The sequence below is a fragment of the Petromyzon marinus genome, chromosome 51 (genome assembly GCF_048934315.1).
Source record: "Petromyzon marinus isolate PM22_M1 ecotype Great Lakes invasive population chromosome 51, UKy_Petmar_22M1.pri1.0, whole genome shotgun sequence".
Lineage (NCBI taxonomy): Eukaryota > Metazoa > Chordata > Hyperoartia > Petromyzontiformes > Petromyzontidae > Petromyzon > Petromyzon marinus.
The window spans coordinates 5,916,221-5,930,876 of NC_133717.1; the positions used below are offsets into that span (position 1 = coordinate 5,916,221).

A 14,656-nucleotide genomic window follows, 5' to 3' on the forward strand; every position below is an offset into this window, starting at 1 on the left:
GGGATTTGAACTTGGGTGGCCAGGGTTTGTAGGGCAGTGTGCAAACCACTGAGCCAGCACTCCCCGCAGACACACGTACACGTGCAGGCTTACAAATTGCTTGGGGTCTTGCTGGCTTGGTTGGAAATTTGGGATTGTGGGTCTGGGATATGACCTCATGGACTAATTCCTTTGTTGGGATAACGTTTTTCTTGTTTGTGCCTTTTGTTTTGGTGCCATTTCTTAACTTGTTTGTTGATTCTTGATTTTGCTTGCTCGTAGGGTTTTCATTTGCTTTGGCAGTGGCTGTATGTGTGATTTGGTCCGAAAAATTATTAATGTCCGTTGTGGGATGCTTTTAGCATGAATGATGCTATATAAAAGGAAATATATCTTATTGTTCACTCCTGGCCACTGCTTCTTGTGTCCCCAGATTCCTTTTGGGAGGAAGTACGGCAAGGAGGGGCTTCTGCAGTTCCTGCAGCAGGGCTGCTGCACGCCCTTCACTCCGTTGCAGGTATGCGCGCGAGAGATTAAGCGATGTGTTCAAGCTGGACTGCTTACAATCCATCCTGGGTTTAACTATTCTGTGTTTAAACTATTGGTCAAATGTCCAAACTGTGATTTTCTATTCATCACTGTATGCCCAGATTAATGAAAAGGCTTTGATCTTGTATTTGAATAACAAAGTGATGGTGTCGATTTGTCAGATGTGGAGTGGGAGGGTATTCCAAACGGTAGGGGCTGTGCATGAGAAATCTCGTCCATCAATGGGACCATGCCCACCACGCTACACCATTGATGACAACACTGTGCCTCTCTCCAATATTGTGTCTGTATGTGTGTTCTTCTCAGTTCCACTTTGAGGGAGACATGGCAACATTCTATGTGGTGAACTACATGGTGGCCTTGAACCTCAAGGCGCTGTCACGGAAAATTGTCTTTCCCGACAACTATAGGGTGAGTGCGCCGGGGAGGCAGGAGGTGATAGGCCGACCGCTATGAGATGTAAATGTTACATCAGCTGTTTATAGCTGGAGATCACAGCATATCAATAGATTGTTTAATACATCTGTCCAGAGCTTTGAGCGTACTTGACTTGAATGCGTACGTGTTTTTCCCCTGGACAGTGCAGCTTCTGCCTCCAACCTCAATGCTCATTCAGGGAATTTGCCGAACAATCCTAATACAGGATCCTCGTGAACAAGTCTTGAGTCTGAGCAAGACTCTCCTGGATAATGAGAGGGCATCATTATTATCCTCATGTAGCCTTTCATAGTGGCCCCAAGAGGTTACTTGGTTGTTCCATTGAAATCCCCTGGGATGGCTGGAAAAGACAGCCGAAGTGGACTGGAGGGCTAGGCCAATAGGTGTGCAATTATGCATGGGTTAAATGCATTTCAGCACACATAATGCATGCGTTTAGTCACACGTGTAGTGTAAGAATCATTTGATTTTGGGTTGAATAGCTCGTATACTATGTGTGACCACCCACAGCTATAAAGATTACAGCAATCGAAATCATAACAAATAGTCATAAATCATCAAACTCATTGAATTGTTGGTGGAAGCCGGGATTCATTTAAAGAATCAATTTACTTTTTCATGTCATTTTAATCATTTCGTTTTTACTGCTTCCCATTATTCCCATCTCATTTTTACCATTTTCTTTGATCCATTTGCCAAATTGCTGCCATCTTGCTGCCATCTTTCCCCCTATGTACAAAAATGAAACAGCAAAGAACTGAATGCAAATCGAATACTTTACACGTGATTGGTGACCAGGGCTCACTGTGGAAAATTAAGCATATCCTGGTTTCTTGAGTTCTCTCACACCTGGTTGCACAACATGCATTAGAATTGTGACACATACACACAGACATGCCCACGCATAAATTGATGCAACTTTCGCGAGCGAATGGGAGCATCGTCACATCCCTGTCGGGCTAACGAGGTAAGGGAGGGGTGCCAACGTGCCGGCGGCCAGCTGATCGGTGTCGCCGCTTTGTCCGTGTTGCAGGCCATCGTCTTGATGCGCCCAGTCCTAGGCCCACCGTCTCCGCTCGCTGGGGACCTAACGAAGGACGACCAGCGGCTGATCGAGGTGAGGAGGCCATGCGTACAGCCGGCACGCGGCTGCTCTGCTCTCACCGTCGTTCTGTGTGTACGTGTTGGTACATCAGATTGTATGTTGGTATATCAGATTGTTTACGTGTTGGTACATTAGAATGTGTCTGTGTTGATACATCAGAATGTGTTGGTACACCAGATTGTACGTGTTAGCACATCAGAAGTTATCATCACATCTATCATTACTCTCAACACCATCATACTCACCATTGACATCAACTTCATCACCACCACTCACATCATCGTAATTACCTTCATTACCATCATTGTTTGTTACCAACAGGAAGAAGCTGAGCTGCCACAGCCACCCGCATCTATGTCCATGATGGTGCCCAAAGTCATGGCACCCTCTGCTCAGCCTCCGACTGTGCTTCCCGCAGCTGAGCGACCCACAGCTCTCCCAGCCACGGCTCGACCTCGCAAGGCTCAGCCTCGCGAAGATCGGGCTCCCATGGCTCTGCCACGCACAGCTCTGCCACCCACAGCTCTGCCAACCACACCTCAGCCACCCACACCTCTGCCACCCACACCTCTGCCACCCACACCTCTGCCACCTACACCTCTGCCAACCACACCTCAGCCACCCACACCTCTGCCACCCACACCTCTGCCACCCACACCTCTGCCACCTACACCTCTGCCACCCACACCTCAACCTCCCACCGCTCTGCCACCCACACCTCTGCCACCCACCGCTCTGCCACCCACACCTCTGCCACCCACACCTCTGCCACCCACACCTCTGCCACCCACACCTCTGCCACCCACACCTCTGCCATCCACACCTCTGCCACCCACACCTCTGCCAACCACACCTCAGCCTCCCACCGCTCTGCCACCCACACCTCTGCCACCCACACCTCTGCCACCCACATCTCTGCCACCCACACCTCTGCCACCTACAGCTCAGCCTCCCATCGCTCTGCCGCCCACCTCAGCCGACATTCAAGGCCTCATCGCGAACTTCCTCAAGGAGTAAGGAGCCTTCCAATTCCCTGCACTCACTCAGACACGAGGGTATCCCAGCCTATGCTTTTATGTAATATTTCATCATCATCAGGAATGATCAATGCACTGCTACGTAAATGCTTCCCCAAGCCATCACTATACAACTGCCCTGCAATGGACTAACCTACCTACAATCAATAGACAAGCTCATTTATACGCTCCAACTCCTGGATCACCCAGTACTTAGTCTAGACTAATGGCCATTATTCCTTCTGCCAGTGTGTTCTGCTCAAACCCACTTACTTTTCTTATCAGTTAGAATGGTTTCTTTACGCTGCATATTTAGTTTAAGCCACGTGTCTCTCGTTATTACCGTTTTCCGGATGTACTGCCTTCCTTCTACAGATCAGTCCCATTATCTTAATTCTATCATGAATTTATCATTGTATATCAAAGTGCAGCCCTGTAATTCCTTGCGCATTCTACTCCACTAAAGGGAGAGCCGTAGAGAACACTCTATCGTGTATTTGGCCTAGTCTTCCACAATGGCCGGACATCTTGGAAGGGTAGGGAGTACCCACACTTGACCCCAACACTGCCAATTGAACTAACTGTGGTGGACAGCTGGCTGGACAGAGGTGGGGGGATTCAATCACTTTGCACCTTTGCTTCAACGTTCGCTTACAGAACATTACACTGGCAACCTCTGATTTGCAAGTCCTGCGCAATAACTGTTACACCACTGCATCATCCAATTATTTATGCAACAATTCATTGCGACTCTTTTATCATCACAAGCACGACTGTATACTTGCATCGTGAACAAAATAATTGAGTTGACATTATGAATCGATGGTTGGCTACGCACTCGGTGATTAAAGTGCGTTGCGTGTGCATTGGCAGGTACTACGGTCTTTATGATACCGCAGACCGCGAGGGTCTGCTCAAGAAGTATCAAAAGGATGCCCTCATCACCATCTACACCCCCTCAGAGTGAGCTGACAAACACACACACACTCACAAACTGGCCAGCAAGGCTGTCACATGAAAGGATTAATTGGTATTTGCCACAGACCGCTCTTGAGAGACCATGTTACAGTGAATTTTGATTTAAAGCTTTCGTGACTGCAGGGATTCATATTCTTGGTTCTTTCGGTAAAATCACGTAGAAGGGAAACAATAAAATAATAAAAATATAAAACAATAAAATTATCACGACGTTTCGACTGCAACACAAGCAATCATCATGAGGTGTGAAACATTTTCTTGCTCTGGTTTTCACACCTGATGATGATTGCTTGTGTTGCAGTCGAAACGTCGCGATAATTTTATTGGTTAATATTTTATGATTTTATTATTTCCCTTCTACATGGCTTTACCGAAAGAACCAAGAATACGTGTTACATTGCTTATCATTGCTACAGGCAGTTATAAGCATTAATGACAACTTCTATAGCGTCATCAAAGAGCAGGCCATTTAAAGTGCGCCGAAACGTGTGGAGTTTTTCACATAGCCGCAAGCAGCCAATCAGAAGCTTGCTTTAAATGCTTCGAAATGAAATATGGCTTCTAAAATGGAATTAAAACATCAGTATCCGCAACGATATGAGAAGAGAGAAATGCTTTGCGAAAACACGGAAATTAAAGCACACTTGTGGATGTGAGTGTAGCCACTCCGTTTCCTAACAATCCGGATCTCGTTTCTACCTCCAGGAGCAGCCTGGGAGAGGAGGGTACAGACAAGCCAACCCCAGAAGATTCACGTGAGTGTTGGTCACGAGCGATGTTTGCAGATCCGCGCGTCACTGTGTCACCGTTCATGTCATTCTGTCACCGTGCGCCATGCAGTTTTTTTCTCCTTGCTCCGCACCTCCAATGCAACAGTTGACTACGTACAGTGCAAAATAAGTTTAACATGCGCATATCTGTCGCCACTCGTATCACCACAGTTTTGTTGCCCTCCTGCCCCCTCATCCCACAGCACAGCTCAAGTGCGAGCGGCTGACGGCGGAGGACTTCATCAAAGAGCTGACGCACAAGAATCACGATATGTCCTCCTTCACCACCACTGTCAGCCGTGGCACGGTGAGCCGTGGCCTTGCACCAAAACGCCCTCATTGACATAGCCGCTGGCTCTGCTTAAACACAAATTGCTGAGCTTATGCGGCCTGAGTTACAAACCTTTCATGTGCACAAGCTCTCAATTTATGCTTCGAATTTTTACTATAATTATTTTGACTTATTCTTTGATACCTATGTAAATATGTCCACCTTTCCAAGATTAAACGTGAATTATTACGTGAAACGTAACTCGTAAGAGAGATTAAAGCCATCTTCTTGGCCTTAAATATACATTATCCCTAGACTTGACACTCGATCCCATTATAATTCCTAGCAACATCTCTCTCTCTCAAACCTTGACACTAACACAAGCCAAGACTCACACTTACTCTAGCCACAGCACTAACCCTGGCCGAGACTCCAACCCTGCAGTCTCCACCTCTTGGGTTGCTTAAAAATGATGGGCGATCGTGTTTACTTGTGACTCTCACTTTACAGGATACTCAGGTCAACTTCACGGTGCACGGCTTCTTCAAAGAGAGTGAGTATTTGCATAGTCACATTCACCATCAGCTTCGTCATCAGCAGTAGCATCATTAACAGCATCACTGACATTGCATTTAACTAGACCAGGTGCATTCTGCACTGCATGCCATAAGCACCACCTCACCATTCTAATTGATCCTGACATGCGGTTTATGTTAATGGCGTGGCTCTCTCTTGACGCCCGTGCACCTTTGTCGTGTGTGTCGATCCTCAGCCAAGAATTGCCAAGAGTCTGTGAAGATGTTTTGGCGGGTGGTGCAATTGGTGCCAACCATGGACGGCAGGTGAGTCACTTGCACCATGACCCAACACATCATAACAACCGCCGTTCGCCATTAAGTGGCAGTGATGTCACCACGGCGCTTGTGCCAGCCTATGTGCATGTTGAGGCCACGCGAAGTGTCGAACGCCCACTGGCAGGAGGTCACGGGGCAGACCCACGTGCTACGGGTCGACTGAGATGGCTGGCCAATGCACCACCTGTGCCCCCTACTATGCCAACTTGCTGTGCTTTGGCCACCCAGCGCTCCGCTCGTTGTTTTGAGCGTCACTCCTCCCCCATTGTTGTTGGAGGGCGACTGCCTCCAACTACCCAGTAGCATTCTTAACGAGCCTCCTCTACAGAGGCCGATTTTTACACGGCTGGTACCAGTCATCGGCAAGTCCACTCAGATCCACATCCTCTTATACCAAATCACTCCATCTCTTCTCTAGCCCATTCCGCGCCCATTTAGCCCCCTCTATCCAGCCGAACAAAAGCTGTTTAGGCATGCAGTGGCTGGGCATACGGGCTACATGACACATCATATACACATAGCCACAAACACACACCATGTTTTCGCACACAGACAATACGCGCTTTCCTGCTTCCCTTTCCTCTGCTCCCTCTCCCATTCCTTTGCTTCTTCCTTAGCGAAGTTGCATACTCTTGACTTTCCAGAAGGCAGTACAGCAAGTGTGGACTAATCTCCATCTTGTCTTCTGTATGGGATAGAGTGTTGACCCCTTGCCCATGTGTGTTTCCTTCAGGTGCTCCATTAGCTTGCTGTTTAACTAAGTAATGTGTTATTATTTTTATTGACCTGCTTGTGTTGACACCCGGCAGGCCATCTGTCGCGAGTGAGCGGATGTTCATCCGCGAAGCTCTTTCAAGTGAGATGCCCCCTGCATTCGCCTCAACAACATCAGCGACGTCCAGCAGCTGCCCGCTTACTGCACTCACCTCGTCCCAGCAGGAGACAGTCAATTCATTCGCTGAAACATCCCACATGACACCGGAGTGGTCGCAAAGGTGGGCGAGAGCACGTGGGAACTGTCTTACAGCCACACACACGTGCACACACGCATGATGTCATGCTTCATTGCAAGAGTAATCAGACACAGCCCAGCAGGAGCCATTTATTCTGCCAAACCCTTATAGGGGCACCAGGGTCTTTGGACTCGGACTGTTAAGTCCTTCTTGCCCCTTCACTCCCCCCTACCCCTTTTGTCCACAGACAGAGGAAAGCGTCAGTCATTTTGTAAAGATTATTAAGGAGACAATGTATGCTTGAGGTGGCTTACTCCAGTCCCGAGTTTAAACGATAATTTTTTGTACGTTTCGACAAATTTTGTACAAACACATTGGGCGACTTGACGGTGCGTCTCTGCTGCGTTGACCCCGTGATCTCGCGACGGCGCTATTCCAAGCGTGCGGCTCCCATCGGGAAGCGAGCCAAATGGCACTGTGTAATGGGGCTGCACAATCGATTCTCACCGGGAGCTGGCATGAACCCGTTTCAGGTGGCCATAGGAATCTGGTCCACAGCCCAGGCACTAGACTTGCAAGCTGGACTGTGGAAAAAAGGCACTGACGTTCTCTTTGCCTCCTGTCTGCGCTCGCCTCCACAGATGCCTGGAGCGGAACAATTGGGATTTCTCCAAAGCGGCCGACGACTTCATCCACCTCTACGTGAGTACCGTGCCGCCCACAATCCTTACCGACACACGTAATCGCAACTGCTCCGGCGTGTTCACGTTTTGGCGACCGTCGCTAATGATGCCGCTTGTCTCCCTCTCCACTCTGTTCCCTCCTCTCCTCATTCCCTCATCGCAATCGCTGCTCCGGTTTTGGCTGCGGCTCCTGCACGGTCGCCAATCGTCGTTCCCGTCGTCAGGAAGCAGGGAAGGTTCCGGGGCAGGCGTTTCGGTGATCAGGCGTCATCCAGAACCAGCGCCCCACCAAATGGACCCTGACCACAACATTTATTTTTGTATCAAAACCGTGATTTTCTGTATTGTAAATGTAAATACATATTCATTATATTATACATTTTGGCTGTCGTTGTGACATTTTTTTTTAAAGCATTCTTGTTTGGTGACTGATTTAAATTGTGTATCTCTCCGGATAGCGGTGTACTCAGTACAGACCGCTCGCTTAGCGCTCACTTAAAGAATCAGTTTCCAACACCCTTATTTCTTAAGTATGAGGGCTTCATTGGGGTATTGGTAAAAGTGATAATACAGATTGTAACCATTTTATAAGAATTTATGATAACATCAGTACAATGTCCTGTACTTCATTTTAAGGCTGAGTCTGCCTCGTGAAGGCCAAAGACCCGTTAAAATATGCACCACTGTTATTTGTATTAAGTGGGCATTGAACTCCGTTTACCAGGTTCACAGGAGAGTGCACTAACCACTGTGCCACCGGCAGGGGCGGAGCCAGGATTTTGACTTTGGAGGGGCTGACTTCAATATTCTGAGTTATCCAGTGTATGTTTTCCAATGGGCGCCACAAATGTATAAAACAAATATTATTGGATTTGAACGCGGAATTTATTAATAGGTCAGAGCCGCTGATGTGGCTAATAAGTTCGATAAGTTTGACAGGCTGCCGCTCAAGCAGCCTGCAGGGCAGCACAAGGTGGCAGCCAGCATTTTGCAACAGCCGGATATCCGGTTATCCCGATTACCGACTTTCTCAAAATTTTAGGGGGGGCTCAGCCCCCCCCCCAGCCCCTCTGTGGCTCCGTGCCCCCCCAGCCCCCCCTGTGGCTCCACCCCTGCCCACCGGTCCCCATGAAGTTATTCCTCAACAACAGCAGCCACTGCTCACCACTAAGTGGTGGTGATGTCACCACAGCGCCTGCACTATGAAAGGCGTACTTTGAGGCCACGTATAGTGTCGAAGGCTCACTGGTAGGTAAAGGAACAGATCCAGGTGCCATGGATTGACTAAATGAGATGACTGACAAATGCACCACCTGTGCCCCTTACTCTCCCAACTTGCTGCACTGTGCTCGCGGTTGTAAGCATCGCTCCTCTGCCATCCGTTGTTGGTGGAGGCTGACTGCCTACAACTCCCCAGAAGCGTCTTTCACGAACCTCCTCTACAGAGGCCGGTCTTGACACCGCTAATACCGGTCATCAGCAAGTCCAATCTACTCCATATCCTTCTGTACCACCTCAGTCCATCTCTTATCTGGCCTGTGCCACACCCATTTAGCCGCCCCCTCTATCTGACTAACAAGAAATTGCTTGGGCATGCAGTGGCTTGGCATGCAGGCTACATGACCCCACTCAAGTCATCATCCGCTCACACACACTCACAAAGACAAAGATCCCACGTAGAGCCTTAACAGACTTTTGGAGAAAGTGTTGGAAGCGAGCACACACTCACCCAATCGCCAACACTCACATCGCATTCAATTGGCTGACCAAACGATTACGTAAGGTGGGTGTCATTGTGCCAGAGGGCGACATGATATCTGTGAACAATTAACATATGTAACTACATAGCCATTACCCACGTGCATCACGTAAGGAGGTGTGTTCCCTGGTTAGTCTGCCCCTGGTAATGGTTTAGTTTTAATAGTTTTAGATGCAAGGATTGGACCAACAATCTCACAAGTCCTGAAATTTACTTTTTTAACATAAATGAGATTATTTAGGAATACATTTGCGATTATTAAAAGGTTTATTGGTTACTCAGGAGCTATTATTAGGTTACTATTCAGATGCCAAATTAAGACTTCATCAGGGAGAACATGTACATTTAATTCTCATTATGTCCCATGGTGTAAACAATTGCAGCCTCCAACTCTGATTATGGTCTCTCTATGTGGTATGAAGAAGGGTCATTGCCTGAAACGTTGCCTATCATATATTTTTCTAGGCCAGTGTTATGGACGACTGTGGAGTTTTTCATAATTGAGTGACTGTGTGGTCATGTCAGGTTACTGGGTGATTGTGTGATTGAGTCGGTCAGTAATTTAATGCATGTGAGGTGGATGGGTTTTTGGAGAAGTGAGCGATTGATGGAACGGTATGAGTGAGTGAAATAATACATAACTGAATGAGTATGGAAGTGTTTGAATAAGTGGGTAGTGAGTGTTGTGCATGAGTTTGTTAAGAAAGAGACAAATAAGCAATGCGCTAAATTAATGAGTGAGGTGATGGAGTAAACACGAGTGATTTAGTGAGTTGGTCGATAAGCAGTTGGGTGATTAGATGAATAGGATGAGTGGGCAATTGAGCGAGTGGATGAGTGAGTGCGTGAGTGAAGGAACGAATCAGTGAACTGCTGAGTGAATGGGCAAATGAGTGAGTAGGGTGAGCATGTGAATGAGTTTTCCTCACTGAGTGTTCATTTGTAGTGGAATCTTTGCTCCCAGACTCATATTAAAGGGCTGAGAATGAGGAAGGGGACATACTGAGACAGGCAGAGACACGGGGAGGAGAGAGGAGAAGGATTACTCGAGGCAGGGATGGAGGGAGACAAGAGGGTGAGAATGAAGAGACGCAGTGATGAGAGGACACAGTGAGAAGAGAAGAGAAAGACACAGGGGGGACAGGGGATGAAAGGGCAGACAAGTGGAGACACGGGGTGGAGGGAGACATGGGGAAGAGGAGGGATACAAGAGAAGGAAGGAATCGGGGAGGAGGGAGACATCGGGGTATGGAGGCACAGGGAGGTAGATGGATGCAAGGGAAGATTTCATTTATAATCACGTAATAAAGCAATGCTATAGGTGAATACAGTCAGATCTGTGTGTGTGTATATAACACAGTTGAGAGTCAGGTGATGTGCGAATGTCTGTACCTCATATTTTCTAAGTCCTGGGCCCGGGGTTGATCGCTCAGGAAAGCTGTTCTCATGGGACACCAGCAGTCAGGCGAGGGCAAGCCTGAGGCCTAGGTTCATAATGGCCAGGGCCTGGGTAAATGGTCAGAGGTGGTCAATATCATGCGATAATAAATACACCATTAAAAGTTCACGAGAAAAAAATAGTAAGTCGGTGTATGAGTGGGTATTGAGTATGTGATTGAGTGCTTGTGTCAATGAGTTATTATTCAGTGGGTTTATGAGTGGATAAGTGGGTTATGGAGTGGGTGGGTGGGTAAGCAAGCCATTGACTGATTGAGCGAGGGCGTGAGTAGGTCGTTGAGCCAGTGACTGAATTAGTAATTAAATGGGTTAGTGAGCAAGCAAGTGCGTGAGTGTGCAGGTGTGTGAATGAAACGAGTTGGTGACTCGTAAGTGAATTCCCACCTGGAGTGCCCTGCTGTCTGGGCACTGGAGACCTGTATAGCAGTGCGCTGGGCAAAGGCGTTGAAGTCCGAGTACGATGGGGTGCCCGTTTTTTTGTCCTCACCACCTCACATCATAGTAACCAGGGCCAGGGATGTCCTGCGAGGGGAGGTGGAAAGATGTTTTGGAGATGCCAACACTTCAAACACTCACACGACTACCCCTAAAATAGTCGTAGCTCTACCCTCCATGGTTGTCAGGGAAGCAACATTTTAACGACCTCGCCTGGTATACAGGAGGTCGTGGATTCGTTCCCGACCTTGACATCTGTATATTTGGAGTTTGCGCATGTTTTTCCAATAGTCATGTGGATTTTCTCGGGGTCCTCCAGTTTTCCCTCCACATATAGAAACATGTGTTTAGAGTATTAGGCTGCTATAAATTTCCACGTGAAAATCCACTTCGTTGAGCTATCATTTGTGGTCACTTCTGAAAAAGATCGGAACAGATCTGTATATCTCAGTGAGCCTTACCTGGCAAAATAACAAGTTTAGTTTATTTTTAGCTGAACCCCTACCTTCTAAGTCCTAGGAGATACTGTTTGTATTTAAAGACAAATTAATACAAATCTTAACCGATAATGCTACCACTACACTTACCCCTAACACTAGCCATTCCTCTAGCACCAGCCCCATGACTCTAACCCCAACTCACCCGGTTCAATGTCAAAAGTCGTGGAGATTTGGACAGAAAAACAGAGCAAGCGCCATTGTGAGTTCCCGAGTCAAGTACAGACAACTACACGGACACCGAGACACGAGGGGGAGACAAGGAAATAGACATGAAACATTCAGTGTAGACTTACAGTGAGGGAAAAAAAGTATTTGATCCCCTGCTGATTTTGTACGTTTGGCCACTGACAAAGAAATTATCAGTCGATAATTTTAATGGTAGGTTTATTTGAACAGTGAGAGACAGAATAACTGGGAGATTAGCATGATGTTAGTGTGAGGGATTAGCATGTTACTGGTCACGGAAGTAGCAATGTTAAAGTCAGAGTTTACATATCAACAGAGGCATTTAGTATATTGACGCTCAAGAATTGCAACTACCCAACTATCATACAATAAGCCGATGTGAAAGAATTAAGTATAAACTACATCAATAAAATAAATGTACTCAATATATTCTTCAATAAGTTGTACTATTAACATAAAGTAACAGGGTATACACTACACTATATAATGAATACCATATAGTAAACTGATCAAAAAAACTAAAATATAAACTACATCAATGTTATCAATACACTCAATATACTCTCCAATCAGCTGATCTGCTAACAATAAGTCGTTATACATTACAATTCTATGTCGAAAAACAGTGGCGGTTTCTTTTTTCTTTCAACGTTAGCACCACGGAAAGCGACGAGCTTTGTTCAGACGGACGAGTCCATCTATGCTCGGAACGGAGGAGGGGGGAGAGAGAGAAACAGCCACGATGCGCTGCTCTGTCCTGTGTTGAGTTACAACTATGCTATAAACTAGACTAATATACATTACAATATTATAACTTCAAATCTTAACTACATTGTATAATATCGTATACACAGCCCAATGTAAGCTCGAACATGCATTATATTGATATGTCTCCAACTAAACTTTTTTCTACATTACACGACTATACACCGTAATATACACTGCCATAGACAAACCCCACCCTTGAATTATACAATGCGTTACTATACACTACCCAATACTTTAGACTATAAAATATTAGACTTGTAATATTACACTATGTATTATTCTACCAACCCTACTGTATACCACACTGCTGTATATTCACTATACAATTACGATACTATATATTGCCTTATGAATTATGTTAAACATTACACTGTTATACTATTTATTATTATACAACATGCAATAAACCATACCATTGACCGTCGTGTGAAAGGTATTAAGAGGCAGTGCCAGCGAATGGACTGCGGTCTGAAAGTCACCGTAAAATACAATCAATCAAGAACCGAAATGGTTTATAACGTCTTTCCAATAGTTAGTAAGCCAGAATCCATCTTCTCGGTTGAAATTGTCTCTGTGTTTGTATATGTGGATGGCCTCATGAACGAATCTCTCATGGTAGCCGGATGGCTTGCAGAGAACCTCCGTCTTGGAGAAGTCAATGTCATGTGAGCCCACTGAATTGTAACAGTGATCTGCCACGGCTGAGGTGTTCCTCCTACCGTGTTTCAAGTCTGCCTTATGTTCACGGATGCGGTCCGAGATATGTCGTTTGGTTTCTCCAATGTAGCTGCTACCACAGAGGCAATTTAGTTTGTAGATGCCCGGGTACTGTATGTCTGGAATCACACCAGGTGTGAAAACCACAGTGGTTTTTAAACAATAAAATTCTCACGACGTTTCGACTGCAACACAAGCAATCATCATCAGGTGTGAAAACCACTGTGGTTTTCACACCTGATGAAACGTCGTGAGAATTTTATTGTTTAAAATTTTCATTATTTTATTGTTTTCCTTCTAGGTGGCTTTACCGAAAGAACCAAGAATATAAATCCCTGCAGTCACGAAAGCTTTAAATAAAAAAATAACACGTATGTTAACTTAACCTGTTTCTTTCCCAGAACTGAACGAAATTATGACTATGTGACGGTGTACAATGGACCTTAAAGAGATTACCCCCAATTGGGTAGATTTACTGGCTTCACTATGCCCCAAGCCCTGACTTCAACTGGAAGCGACTTGTACGTCACATTCACGTCTGACGGCAGCGTCGTATTCAGAGGGTTCAGTGCATATTATGAGAGTAAGTGCAACTTCAGTGTTTCAGTGGCCGTACGTCCTCGTGTCGTTCACCTGTTTAACATTTGTACACCTACACAACTGGTCACCGAGGACGTTGATTTGAGACGTGTAAGTGAATCAATGGGTTTTTGAGAATTGAGAGAAAAGTGCTATGAATGCAGTGAGATAAGTGAAGACAGATAGCCAGTAGAGATAACGGAGTAGACGTGGACAAAGGAATGAGCTGTAGTGAAACGAAATAAAAACAATTAGATATATTTAAGATGATAGAAGAGAGACAAGCTTTAGCAAAGTATTAAGATTTGCAAAATACACAGATAAGAGATATCGATGTCACCTACTACCCTTTTGTGACCCCTAAGTACCCTCTATCACGGTCACTCAATACTCAACCCTAGCATGCCGCTGCCATCTGAATAATTATATTTTGTCACCATTTTTAAACTATGTTAAGCACCTTGAGTGAGAGCTCCCGATCAATATAAAATAAGACAGGTCGAGTAAGATGATAGCTTATATTTACGTTTTAGAAGACGTGTAAAAGAAATAGATCGCATCCTTTCAGAAGGATGCTATGAAAGACATGGGAGAGAGACATAGAGTAGTCAGTTCTCCTAAAACGCCGCGTGTTTTCTTAACGCGAATTGGGTATAAC

General features: G+C 46.0%; 1 long non-coding RNA gene across 1 annotated transcript; it reads right to left on the bottom strand.

Annotated features, from left to right (window-relative positions):
* Positions 1–7,676: 7,676 nt before the first annotated feature.
* LOC142931253 (uncharacterized) lies at positions 7,677–11,648 on the bottom strand. The gene is made up of 3 exons (XR_012947260.1): positions 11,198–11,648; positions 10,748–10,861; positions 7,677–7,895 (listed from the first exon to the last, which is right to left on the bottom strand). It is a non-coding gene; the product is annotated as an uncharacterized LOC142931253 (long non-coding RNA).
* Positions 11,649–14,656: the final 3,008 nt, after the last annotated feature.